The sequence below is a fragment of the Microtus pennsylvanicus genome, chromosome 4 (genome assembly GCF_037038515.1).
Source record: "Microtus pennsylvanicus isolate mMicPen1 chromosome 4, mMicPen1.hap1, whole genome shotgun sequence".
NCBI lineage: Eukaryota > Metazoa > Chordata > Mammalia > Rodentia > Cricetidae > Microtus > Microtus pennsylvanicus.
The window spans coordinates 33233896-33247280 of record NC_134582.1 but is presented as its reverse complement, the minus strand read 5'-3'; positions in this window follow the sequence as shown (position 1 = coordinate 33247280).

Here is a 13385-nt window from a genome sequence, read left to right as displayed (position 1 = left end):
TTTGAGTTGTTCTGTTTTTCTTAAAGTGGATTCCAACTCACTTTGTACAGGATAAACAGCAACACATTATGAAGACCCTATTTTTACTTTCCCAGCTTTTTATAACTTCATAAATGTTTTCTCTGATTTCTTATTCTATTTCTTCTAGACCTTCCCACATCTCTGAATTAAACTGTATATTAACAAGTGTAATTTCTCAATATCATCTGCAGGCAAGACAAGTATTAGTATCTTATACTAAGTATAATTTATAAATTTAGAATGTTAAGAAAATGTGGATTTTGAATGTCCAATTCATAAATTATTAGAAACTGCCATAAAGCTTCTACCAAACATATGGAAAAGGTATTTCCTGAAATATGCCAAAAGGAAAGCTTTGAAAAAGAACAACATCCTGAATCTTTGGCAATGAAACAATGGGATAAAAATGTGTTTTACACACAGATGTGAAACGTGCGGCAATTTCTTCCGAACAGATTCTCTTCAAGTTCCCTGAAATTGACTAAATTTTAACACAACACTCTGAAGGGTGGCCTCCATATTTGAGCATACTAGTGGTTTGTATCAGTCCTTTATCCATTCTTGGTTCTCTGGAGAGTGAAGATCAGTCATGCAGTTTTATCAAAAGCTAGAGAGCAGCCATCATGTCAGCTGTACCCTACTCTCCATCGCTAAACAACACAACAAGCACACACAGAGGCTTACCTTGGTTACAACTCTACTGATGCTGGCTACCCGAATCATTGAGCTCATCTTATACAACCAGGCAGCATGAGGATGGTAGTCAAAGCCTGCATTTCTAAACAACAGGGAGTAGAATTGACTAAGATAATGCCTCATTGATTCAAAACTTCGTAAAATATGTATATATGTAATCCCTACTTTTATTCATGACAAAAGACATGCCAATAGCTAATTGAAGAAATTTTTTTCATCAGCTTGGGACCCTCTGTTTTAATTTCAATGGGATGAAGATTCTACCAAAATTTCAAGTATTTTCTGTTGTTTGGTGGTATCCATAAAAAAGTGTTCTTAAAAAACAGTTTTTAAGAATAATGCACCATTATACCACCTGAATACTTGCCAACTATGAATCAACAAAGAAGTAAACAAATTCAATGGTTTATAGAAATTTATCTGTTATCAGTGCTAATTAATAGGTGAATAAATAGTTAAAAATGCATTTATAATCGCAAATAGTCTCACAGAAAGAAAAAAACACTTTAATAGTAATATGAAAATATGCAATCAAGAACTGTCATGGTTCAGGAAAATTATGAAGCTCAATTTCTGGAAACTCAAAGCTCTGTAAGAACAGAAAATGTTCAAGAGCACATCACCCAGAAATTATGATGTAAAGGTTTCTAGGGTAAGCTTGTTGTTCCCACACCATGACACTTGTCTGAACATATGTTTCCCACATGAATCTCTACTTCATGATCTGCTCTGATTATCAGTTTTCCCAAACTGTAAAAATATGTCATAGCTCTCCAAGTTTACACATCTGCCAACTTGGAAGCGCCTGTGGCTTATGAGCGTATAAGAAAAAAAAAAAACCTTCACAGCTAACTCATATAAAATAGATTATAGCACCACTATATAACTCTTCAACTGCAATAATTGCACTATATGCCTACATATAGAAGTGGGAAGAAAGAACTGCTCAAAAGATGCAAGGTGCGAAGTCTTTGTCAGCTCTCTCCAGGACTCCTGGAGAGCTGAACTGCCCATTTTTAGATCTTTGTCACATGTGAGACAGGTTGAACAGACCCAACACTCTCTTGGAACATTAGGCAGAGGGACTAATGACATTTGAGCAACACAAGGTAGAAATGCAAATAGTTTTATTAACATTAATTTTGTGTTTATTTTATTGATGCACCTTGATTCACTTCCCTTCTAATAACATCACCTGTTAGGAACAAGCCTTTCATCTGCTTGTGTTAGAGCTGTCAAGTGCCCTCCCCTAAGTGTTTGCTCCAAGTGGTGAACCAACAACTAAGCTGCTGTTTGGTGAACAAGGCAGCCTGGCAGTTCTAAGTTCCCCTCAGCTACTCTGAAGAACACATCTCCAGCTTACCGATTATGTTTATAACTGAATTGAAGCAACCAGTACTGCAGAAAGCACTGCTTTCAGTACAACATGGCAGATCACCCATGCCAGTTTTGGAAGAGATCACTCCTAATGAACCCAGTGTGAAGTCTGCTCACTCTATAGATATTCTCACTCAGGTTAAAGGTAAAAGACATTTCAGATGGTTCAGTGAAAACTAGTGATTTCTGTAATGGAAGCACCATAAATGGTCCAAAGAAAGACATGCAACTGGTGGAAGTAGAAACTGTGTTGCCAATGGCACAGACAATATGGAAGCTATATACCATAGTCCTCCCATCCCTTTCCTGGCTATATGGTTTGCGCTACAGTTTAAATCAGTCAGGAAATGCTTTCCTGCTCCCTCAGGTTGCAACATGAATCCCAGTGAAAGGCTCTTACAGAATGATCCTTTCTTTCCTGCCTGTGGACATTTTTCAGACTAGAATGGGGTACACTGGTTACACAGTGAGGAGATGGTGGTGACAAAAGTAGCACTGGCAGAGGCAATGCAGGCAATGCGATGCAGGCAATGCAATGCAGGCAATGCAATGCAGGCAATGCGATGCAGGCAATGCGATGCAGGCAATGCAATGCAGGCAATGCAATGCAGGCAATGCAATGTAGGCATGGCAAAGAAATGTAGCTTAAGAGGTTTATATACTGATTTTGATATTCTAGACTTGTTTTGTTCAAGATAGACTGTCTCCTATAGAGAAGTGATAAAGGAGAGAGATGGTGAGCCCTTTGTGCTGGAAGTGTTCCAGTGAGTATCCAAGAACAAAGAGACGAGGATCCTAAAACCATTGTCTGACAGATGTAACCCCAGCCACTGTAAGGAACTGGGTCCTCATATTAAGGACTTAACAGCCAGAACATTGACCTTTCTGTACTTCGGCCAATTGTAGCTATTGTTTTGAGTTGGTTACTAAGTGCCAGGGCATTGATAGTCAAAGCCTAGAGCAGCAATCCTGTGATCTGAACACCTAGAATATTATGCCTCGGGTCCTTAAAATTTGAAAACTTCCAGCTCTCAGGATCAAGACTATATCCTCTATATCTCTTGGTCTAGAAATGGGGCCCTCGACTGAGATCACCAGCATTAAAAATCACACTTTGACTTTTCCTGCACCCATCCAAAAGAGCAAAGGAACATCAGCTAGGTAAACGGTAATTTAACCTCCAGGAGCTCACTCACCCCATGAGATAAGAGAAGAATAAGGAAGCATGCTGTGTGGTTTAAGAAATAACCTCTTGGTCCCGACTTCTTTGCTCATGTTCTCCCTCCTTCTGCTCCTCATTGGGACCTTGGGAGCTCAGTCCAGTGCTCCAGTGTGGGTCTCTGTCTCTATCTCCATCCATCACCAGATGAAGGTTCTATGGTGATATGCAAGATATTCGTCAGTATTGCTATAGGCTAGGGTCATTTCAGGTTCCCTATCCTCAGCTGCCCAAGGAACTAACTGGGGACATCGCCTTGGGCTCCTGGGAGCCACTGCACCCACCCACTGAGACAGTGGGGCTGATCTATTGGGAGCTCACCAAGGCCAGCTGGACTGTGACTGAAAAACCATGGGATAAAACTGGACTCTCTGAACATGGCGAACAATGAATGAGGGCTGATGAGAAGCCAAGGACAATGGCACGGGGTTTTGATCCTACTTAATGTGCTGGCTTTGTGGGAGCCTAGCCAGTTTGGATGTTCACCTTCCTAGATATGGACGGAGGGGGGAGGACCTTGGACGTTCCACAGGGCAGGGAACCCTGACTGCTCTTTGGACTGGAGAGGGAGGGAGAGAGGAGTAGGGGGAGGGAGAGAAGGGTGGGAGGAGGGGGAGGGAAATGGGAGGCTGGGAGGAGGCAGAAACTTGTTTTATTTCCTTTTCTCAATTAAAAAAAAAAGAAAAAAAGAAAAAAAAGAAATAACCTCTCCCTGTGCCTTCCCCAGCAAGTTGACTTGCCCTACTTTCCTTGCAGCAATGTTATGAAGCAAGATTCCCATAGCAATTACATGACTTGCTCAAATGGGCACTGTTCCTGTATTGTTCCAGGTTCTATCCTTCAACATGTATCCATTTAGCTGGGCATAGTGGTGTATTCCTATAATCTCAGGATGAATCTGGCGGATGAGTCTGGACAATGACTGTAGTGAAGGCTAATAGTGAGTTCCAGCTCAGCCTAGAACATATAGTAAGACTTTTCCCAGAAAAAGTGAATGACATCAATAAATAAATAAAACAAGGTCCAGTTTTAGGTGTTGGTGCAATCAGCTATGAATGCTATGCCAATTAAAAAAAAACTACATAGAACCAAAGTATTTTAACCATACTATGTAAGTTAATATTTTACAGAATTCTTAATTCTGTAAAAAGTAAAAAAAAAATTAGTTTACTTTGTTGTTGCAAATATTATTTTTAAAAACATTATAAAATACTAATATTGACAATACATTGTAAAAAATTATGATATAGTTGTTTTCTCTCTGGAAGTTTGTTTCTTGAGAATTTGCTCCCAGCCATCATCAGGAGGAAGACCATGGTGGTAGTTCATGAATGTTCTGTCCTCTGCCTTTTGGAGCACCACATCTAGTCATGAAACCAAACATGGATCCAAAAACTGGGAAAAGATCCAGACACATGCAGATTGTCTGTTATTACCCCCTAAGCAATTGCAGCATAAAAACACTGACACAGTGTCTCTCCTGAGCTGGGAGTATAGATAATTGACATAATTTAGCCTATAGGGGAGATATTGGTAGGTTACTTGTAAACAGGACACACATTTGTAAGGCGTTATTCCTTCAGTCACTCTCTGCAGACACCAAAGCACAACCGTATTGTCAAGGCCAGGGCTGTTTTCAATGTTTTCGAGGTCGTGAACACCATTGCAGTGTGCTGTCTTAAGTTAGCAGATAAATATATAAAAATTAATTTACTGTTACTTTTAAAATATATATACTTATTGTGTATATCCAATATGATTTTGTACTCTTAATGAAAACAGGACTAATAAAATGTTTTTTTTTTACTTTTTATTGGTTCTTTGTGGATTTCACATCATGCATTCCAATCCCAATTGTCTCCTGACCCTTCATATTGGCCTGCTGCTCTTACACCCATACCCCAATAAAATTTAAAAAAAAATAAAGAAAAAAATTCATTTCATTGTGGAAGCTGTAATTTGGTCCAGTGAGTCAAGCAGTCTGACCTTTATTCCACACATCTTTACTTGAAAGAGTTCATTGCAATAAATCATTGATCTGACTCAATGCCTCTGGCTTCTGCTAAAATTGATAATGGGCACACGCTAGCACTCCTCTTGGGTAAACTGTTGTTTCCTTGTGTTCTGGAAATCATACAGCTTTGGATCTGCAGGACTGGCACCTTCATGTGCTCCATCCTTTCATAAATGGGGAAGATGTTGGGGTGGGCCAACTCATAACCCTAGTCTGGGCCTATAATGGTAGCTGGGTTCCTCAGCCTGCCAGCTTTCCCTCACCCTCACCTCCAGGGAGAGCTCTCTAGAACTGACATGACTAACTTACCCAATGCAATAGACCCTAAGGATTGGCGGCCAGTTCTCTGGCTGTCATACCCTCAGGGCTAGCTCACTTGTACCTACACCACCAGGGCCAGCTCTACTGTGCTGCCCAGGCATGGTGTACGGCCTAATCTCCCAAACGCTGTATCTGGTATAGAATAAAGACAGCTCTCCCACTTTCACAGCCCCAAGTCCACCTCTCCCACCTGCTGCAGGTGGCAAGTGGCTGTGGCATCTTTCCTTTGCCTATGCCACCACATGGAATGTGAGGGGGCAGGGTTAGCTCTCCTGTTCTGACACCCTCAGAGCTGGCTCACCTGTATCCCCACCACCAGTGTCAGCTCCACTGTGCTGCCCAGGCAAAGTACAGAGCCTGCTCTTCAGAGTGCTGTAGACAGTGAGGGGCAGGAGCATCTCTCCCACTCTCAGGATCCCTGGGGCCAGCTTTCCCAACTGCAGCAGGTGAAGAGGTGTGGGGCCAACTCTCTGCAGCCTCATCCTCATGCCCTTCAGTGGTAACAAGACCCAGGGAGATCAACACAGACCCAACTGCTGCAGCAAAGTCATGGACCCTTGCATGATCCTAGGCAGCATCCCAGGCCCAGATGTCACCATAGCCCCTGGTGGGAAGCATGATACCCACCTGTGGCCATTCCTCACCTCCTTTACCCCTTCAGATCTTCCTCTCTCCACATGACATGAACCATTCTGCCTCTCTGTCCCATATACCACCATATATTTGCTCAGTATAATGACACCCAAATGCCTGGCCCCATAAAATGCGTGGTAGGACTGTGATTCCTGTTTCCCGTAAGGCAAGCTGCCCCAAACAGGAGTGTGGGTCTCCTTTTCCTTTCTGGTTCCAATGGTACTGGGCAAGACTGGTTTTTCATACCTGCTCAAGGGAAGCTACAGCAGGCAGACACATATATGTTTCTTTTCTAGTGTTGATAATGTTGATGGATAATTGAATATCAAATGTAGCAAAAATGAGGCATTACTAGAAGGAATTAGCTATTATTAAAGTTAAATGTATCTAATACCACATAATATCCCATAATACACTCAAGATATATTTCTAATAAAAAAACACAATGGAAATGATATGTACTCCTGAATACCATCTATTACATTGATGTGTTTCATAGCTTTGACTTACACAGAGCAGAAAAGGCTATAATTGTAACAAAACAAGGAATGATCTTTGTTAGTTGACATTTCTTGCTGTTTAAATTGCCACCTGGATCTGAAACCTCCTGTGTTTTGCCAAGCAAGGATAGCTGCTCAGGGATCTCTGATCTGCAATCAACACACTGTTTTCCTAGTGCACTCCGGAATACCTCCCAAGTTCAGCATTTGCTCCAGGGCACTCAGTACTCTCTGGGAAAGTTGAGCCTTTATGTGTCCTGAAAAATAATAGTTTAGCCAGGCTGAGAGTTGCCATAATTCCTCCAAAGAAAGGAATTTACCTAAGGAGAGTGAATCCTCTGAAAGAATTGTGTCTGCACTAGGCTATTCAGGGGTATTTATTTTGTATCAGAGCCAATGGAAGGACATTTTCCAAGCCTTTGAATAGCTTTGCCATAATAACATGATCAGCCTCATATTGTCTGGCTAAAGAGAAAACACTGTCATTAGCAGGAAAATAAAATAGGGCTTATACTTTCTCTGCATTAAAGCAGTATTTTTAAGTCTAAGATTATCAATTTGTTTGGCCATTTGCAAGTAGTTGCTCGGATTCAATTGCTTCTCTGGCTCTCTGATTGCTGAAATAGATAATTCCATTCCCAAAGAAACTGAACTACCCTCACTTGGGATCAATACTGAGTAAAGTTACATTGAATTTATTTTGTGAGATTTAAATTGAATTGATGTCTGCAAAGAAATTCATGTATTCTCATACAGTATGTCAAAGATATTGAGTATGTTTTTCATTTTAATATCGCAGGATTTTGATGCTATTTACAAAATGCATATTCATATTTTATTGCAGTATATTAAAACTGCTTACCTTTGTTTAAAACAAAATTTAAAATAAGTAGAAAAATATAAAATAAATTCAGAAAAAAATTTAAATGAGTCATTAAGTCTTAGGGAAAGCACTTCCTTCTCCCCAAATGATTAAAAACATTTTTCCAGCCATCTCCAATCATTATGAGGAAATACTGTTTAATTAGTGGATTCTACATCCTCTGTGATTCACTGAGTATTGATAAGCTACTTAAGTTATTCTCTCTCGTCTATGCTGTGTAATGATGTCAATTGAGCAAATGCCCCCATAAGACCCAGCTGTATGGCATTTTAATTAATTGATTGATGAAGGAAGGCCCAACCCATTATTGAAGGTGTCATCCCTGGACAGGTGGTCCTATGTTCTGTTAGAAAGCAAGCTAAACAAGCCATGAGAAGCAAGCCAGTCAGCAAGCAGCGTCCCTCCATGGCCTCTGCATCAACTCCTGCCTCCAGGTTCCTTTTAGTTTTGAATCCTTGTCCTGACTTATTTTGATGATGAACTACAGTGTGCAAGTACAAACTGAACAAACTTTATCCTTATCAACTTGCTTCTTGTTCATGGTGTTTCATTCCAGCAATAAAAACCCTAACTTAGATGGAAGTGACTTCATTTTGGGGGGGGCACTCTTGGTTTTAAAGAGAAATTTCCTTAAACTTTGGTGGAGTTACAAAATATCACATTCTGTAACTTGTACCATTTATTAGTCTATAGATATAAGTATTCCAATGTCAAGTCCAGGCAAGAGTAGTTTCTTGCCCAAATGACTAGCAAACTCTATAAGGAGCCCATCATCTCTTGAAATAGATTGGTACAGCCAGAAGCAGACATGTCCCACTGTTGAGAAAAGTTTAAGTTCTTAAAACATTTAAAATGCCACATTCTGTAGGTCTTTGAAAGGGTTGAAGAATACCTATCCATTTGAAATATATCTCTGTACATTTAGAAAAATCTAACAAGCATGACTACAAGTTTTGGTTATTATAAATGACTATTAATCTGTAATTTTAATTATACATTACAGTTTTAAATGATCTGCACAAACACATTACCTTAAACAAGAGCAGAAATACGTATACACAGTATAACAAATTGACCTTAAATTTGTTTCAATATACCAAAGTCTACACCAAGGCAAAGTATTCAACTTTGTATCATATCTTTTGCCCTGCCCCTTTGTTTTAGAGAGAGATTGACTGTGGCCATTTAACCATTTATAATCAATCCCCTTTAAACAAAAGCAAACATTTATAAACAATCATTTTGGGAATTTGGGCATAGTTTTCTCTAAACTGCTTCCTGCCATTTGTTGGGTGAAGTGTTTTTAGGGTTCATAGAGATCTTTTGGGGGATCTTGTTCTGTCAAACCACATTAGTCTGGAAGAAATCCATAGGTTCCCATGCTTTATGGAAACAAAAGTAGAATCTCTTTTCTAAAACAACATATCTTAGATCCAAACTTTCAAGTCAAGATACCTTTTTGTTGGTTTAGGTAAGCAGCCTCCAGAATCAAAAAAAAATTGTAGAAAACAATATAATACGCATAATCCAGACTCTCTGTGTAGATTCCAGCTTTATGTGACTTATTTTTCTTTACTCATTTAATCTATCACTGTGTCTACTTTTTATATCACTTTTATTGTCTCTTTAAAGACTTTGTTTTATTTTTTAAAACATATTTCTTTTTATAACTGTCTATAATCTTTTTCTTCTCCCAAGCCTATGTACATTTATCCAATACTGTGACCCATTCAGAGGTCTTCTTTTTTATCTGAACCTGTCTTTATTATGTGTCTGTAATTTTTTTCTAACCAGCAGCGTATTTTTTAATTCTAAGTGGGTTATGGCTAGAACCAACTCTGTGGCCCTGCCTGCTTGCTCCACCCAGTCAAACATGGAGGAGGCATTCTTACCACCCCAACTCCAGGGATGCAGCTGATCTCATTATTAAGCAATTTCTAACATGCTGCTCACAGACCCCATTTAAGTGCCCCGTAGCCACACCATCATGAATCAGGAAGACGGCTGCACAATTTTTGCTACTGATGCTGAGTCGGGAAGTTTTCTCTTTAAGGAATCATGCCTCTGTATGCCTCTAGCAAAAAGAGCCAATCCGAGAAAATGCTGCTACCAAGAAGCCCCACTTAACTCTGTTCTTTAGTGTTTAGAATTTCTTCCCAAGACCTCTCTGGTTTTAAGAGGATTTAGTTGGCCCACAGGTGATGGCATTTTTAAACAGAGACTGGTCATTTGTTCCTGACCACCCAGACTCAAATAATCGCACAGAAACTCTATTAATTGAAGAATTGCTTGGTCAATGACTCAGGCATATTTATAGTTAGCTCATACATCTTGAATTAACTAATTTCTATCCATATGTGTATTGCCATGAAGCTGTGGCTTACTGGTAATGGTTCTGAACAACTTTCTCCTTTGGCAGCTACATGGTGTCTCTTTGACTCTGCCCGTTTTCTCTATATATCTCTGTCCAGATTTCTGGGCTGACTTTGCTCTGCTAAGTCATTTCCCAAAACAGCTTTATTCATCATCCAATAAAAGCAATACATATACAGAAGACATCACCAACTACCACATCAACTACTGCCTGCCCTTGCAACCTCACTTACAAAATAAAATTTAAAAGGAAGAAAAAACCAAAAATGCAAACAAACAAATATCCTCCAAACAAACATAAATATCAAAACCCAAACAAAACAAGATCTTGTGTGGAAGTTGTAGTGTAGCCCAGTGAGTCACAGTACACGCTTTAGTCCATACATCTTGCAAATATTCATTGGTCTGGTTCAAGGCCTCTGACTTCTTCTGCTATATTATTAATACTCCTCGGTTACTGGGACTCCTTGGATAGCCTGTTGTTGCCTTGTGTTATGGAGATCCTGCAGCTTTGGATCTGCAGGATCCAGCCCTTTTACATGCTCTAGCAGGTCACAGATGAGGTGGATGTTGAGGGGGGTTAACTTATAGCCCTGATTGGGGGCCTGGGTGGTAGTGGGTTGATTGGTTCGGCAGCTTTCCCTCTCCATCACCACCTGAGCAGTCTCTCCAGCTCTACCATAGCTAGCTCACCCAATGCAGCAGGCAGCAAGGACTGGGGTCAGTTCTACTCTCATGACCTCAGGCCCTTTTTACTCCCCCCCCCCCACAGCACCGGGGTCAGCTCTACTGTTTTTCCTAGGTAGGTTACAAGGCCTCCTCTCTCAAGTGGTACAGTTGGTGAGGGAGCACACCTCTCTCACTCTTGTGACTCTAGGACCAGATTTCCCACCTGAATTTGGTGCCAAGGGGCAGGGGAGGGACCAAGGGTGTGGGGGCATGTCTCCCTTGCCCGTGCCACCACATGCCAGACAGATAGTGGGGCTAGCTCTACCATTCTTACACCTTCAAGGCCGGCTTCCCTGCAATTCCACAATGGGCTTGGCTTTACTGCACTGTCCGTGCATTTGTAGGGCCTACTCTCCTAAGTGCTGTAGCTGGTAAGTTGAAGGGCTGGTTTTCCCAAGTACTGCAGCCTGTGAGGCACAGAACCAACTCTGTGAAACCCTACCATCACTGCCTTTGGTAGTAACAGGAGCCATGGCCATCATCAGAGACTGTGGTTGCAGTAGGGCCACAGACCAGATATGACTCTTGATAGCAGCCCAGCCCATTCTACACCATGACCCTGATGGCAAGACGGGTCACTCAGATCTTTATTTTATCATCAGCAATGCAACCTTTGAACATTAACATTGTCTTAGGTGGCAGCCCTGACCCCTGGTATCTGCATGGCTCTTGGTGGCAACATGGGCCATAGACATCATGATACACACAGACCCTAGTTACAGATGTACCATGGACCCAGACATGGTCCTTGGCAGCAACTTCAGACCAGTGTTACTATGCTTAGTTGGCAGTTCAAAATTTAGAGTAAAGTTCTGAAGAACGCTAAAACAGGAGAAAATATAAAGAAAATTCTTAATAAGTACTTTCACTTTTTTTTTACAAGTAAGAACATGACCTGCCTGTGGTGGCATAAATTACTGAGCCTAGTACTCCAGAGGTAGAGGGTAGAAGCCTGTGAGTTCAAGGCGGCCATCAGATATATATGGAGAATCTTGTCACAAACAAACTCACCAAGCACAGAAAAGTGCATAAAATTAAGAACATTATCAAGTGAAAGGATCAAGAAACAGAAAATTATGCCACATACGAAAAGGCTTTCCTGGTGCATAAAACTTTGCCACCACAGGCAGGTCATGTTTTACTTGTAAGAAGAAAATGAAAGGACTTAATAAGAACTTTCTTTATGTTTTTTCTGTTTTAGCATTCTTCAGAACTGTCTTCTAAATTTTGATATTATAAACATACTCCCTTTTATGTCTCCTGAACATTTCAGGATTGTATTCTCCTTTTAGTAAAGCATACTTTGCCCGTGAGCAACTTTATATTTCTATATGGATAATGATTCCCACTGCTCATATTAAACAATCTACCCTTTGCTCACTATTCTGCAATGGAAACCCTGCCATGAATCAAGATCCCATTTCCGCAGCAGCCAGTTCTGTTCTCTAGTCTGATATACGGCTCACTCGCTGTGCCGTGTGTGGGTAGATATGACACAGTCTAATCCACTGTGGGTTTTAATGAATTCTGATTTAGAGGAGGCAAAGGACCCAGGGTATTTCATACCAATGTCAGTGTTTTAGTGATGATTAGCTTTTGGTTTCCTCTCTCTCTCTTTTCTTTCTGCTTTTTCAAGATGGGGTTTCTCTGTGTGTGGCTCTGGCTGACTTGGAACTCACTCTGTAGTTGAGACTGGTCTCAAGTTTACAGCCTCTGCCTCGTGAGTGCTAGGATTAAAGGTGTGTACCACCAGCACCTGGCAACCATTTGGTATTCTAAGCTGAAATTATTAGACTAAGATTTTCAAATTTTGTGAAGCTTTGTAATTTAATTGAATTAATAGTTCATTGTATGAATGATTAATAGAATTTTCTCCCTGAACATGGTATGTCCTCTCATTTATTTGGATATTTATTGCTACATTTAAAGAATTATTTGAATCATATGTGTTTTGTTATATTTGTTCTTAGGTATGTTAGGTTATTGCTTACTATTTTATGTGGAGGTTAATTTTTAAATAAGACTTACATAGTTTTGGTATAGGCAATCAATTTTTAGCTGACTTTTTTGTACCTGAGACTTTTGTTACAATGTCACTTATTGTCCTAATTTCTAAACTAATTTTGATCTTTTGTGAATGCTTGTAATAATGAAAAGTTTTGCTCTTCTCTGTCAGTACAGTGAGCCTTCAGCTTTCTATCATAACTTTCTATAGGATTCAACACAGAGGGGAGATATCAGAAAGATTTCTTTCTAAAGAGAGGGGTCCCTTTTAAATTCTCACTCCACGTTTCCTACCAGCTGTTAGAATGGTAGTGTACCATGTTAGTTTCATAGTATGATTTTTTTTCTTCATTGTTTGAGAATCTTTATTCTTGAATGTATGCAGTTTAACAAATTTTCTTAAAAAATAATATTTTCTTTCTAGACTTAACTAACTTGATCACCAACAGTTACCTTTTGTACATTACTAAATAAAATTTGTCACAGGTTAACTAGTATCATTGTATATTCATTTATATATACGATAACCTAGAAATTTGTGTTTTTCTGTCTTCCTTCACTGAAATGTATCAAGGTCATGCTAGTTTCACAGAACTTACAGAACACTCCAGAAAA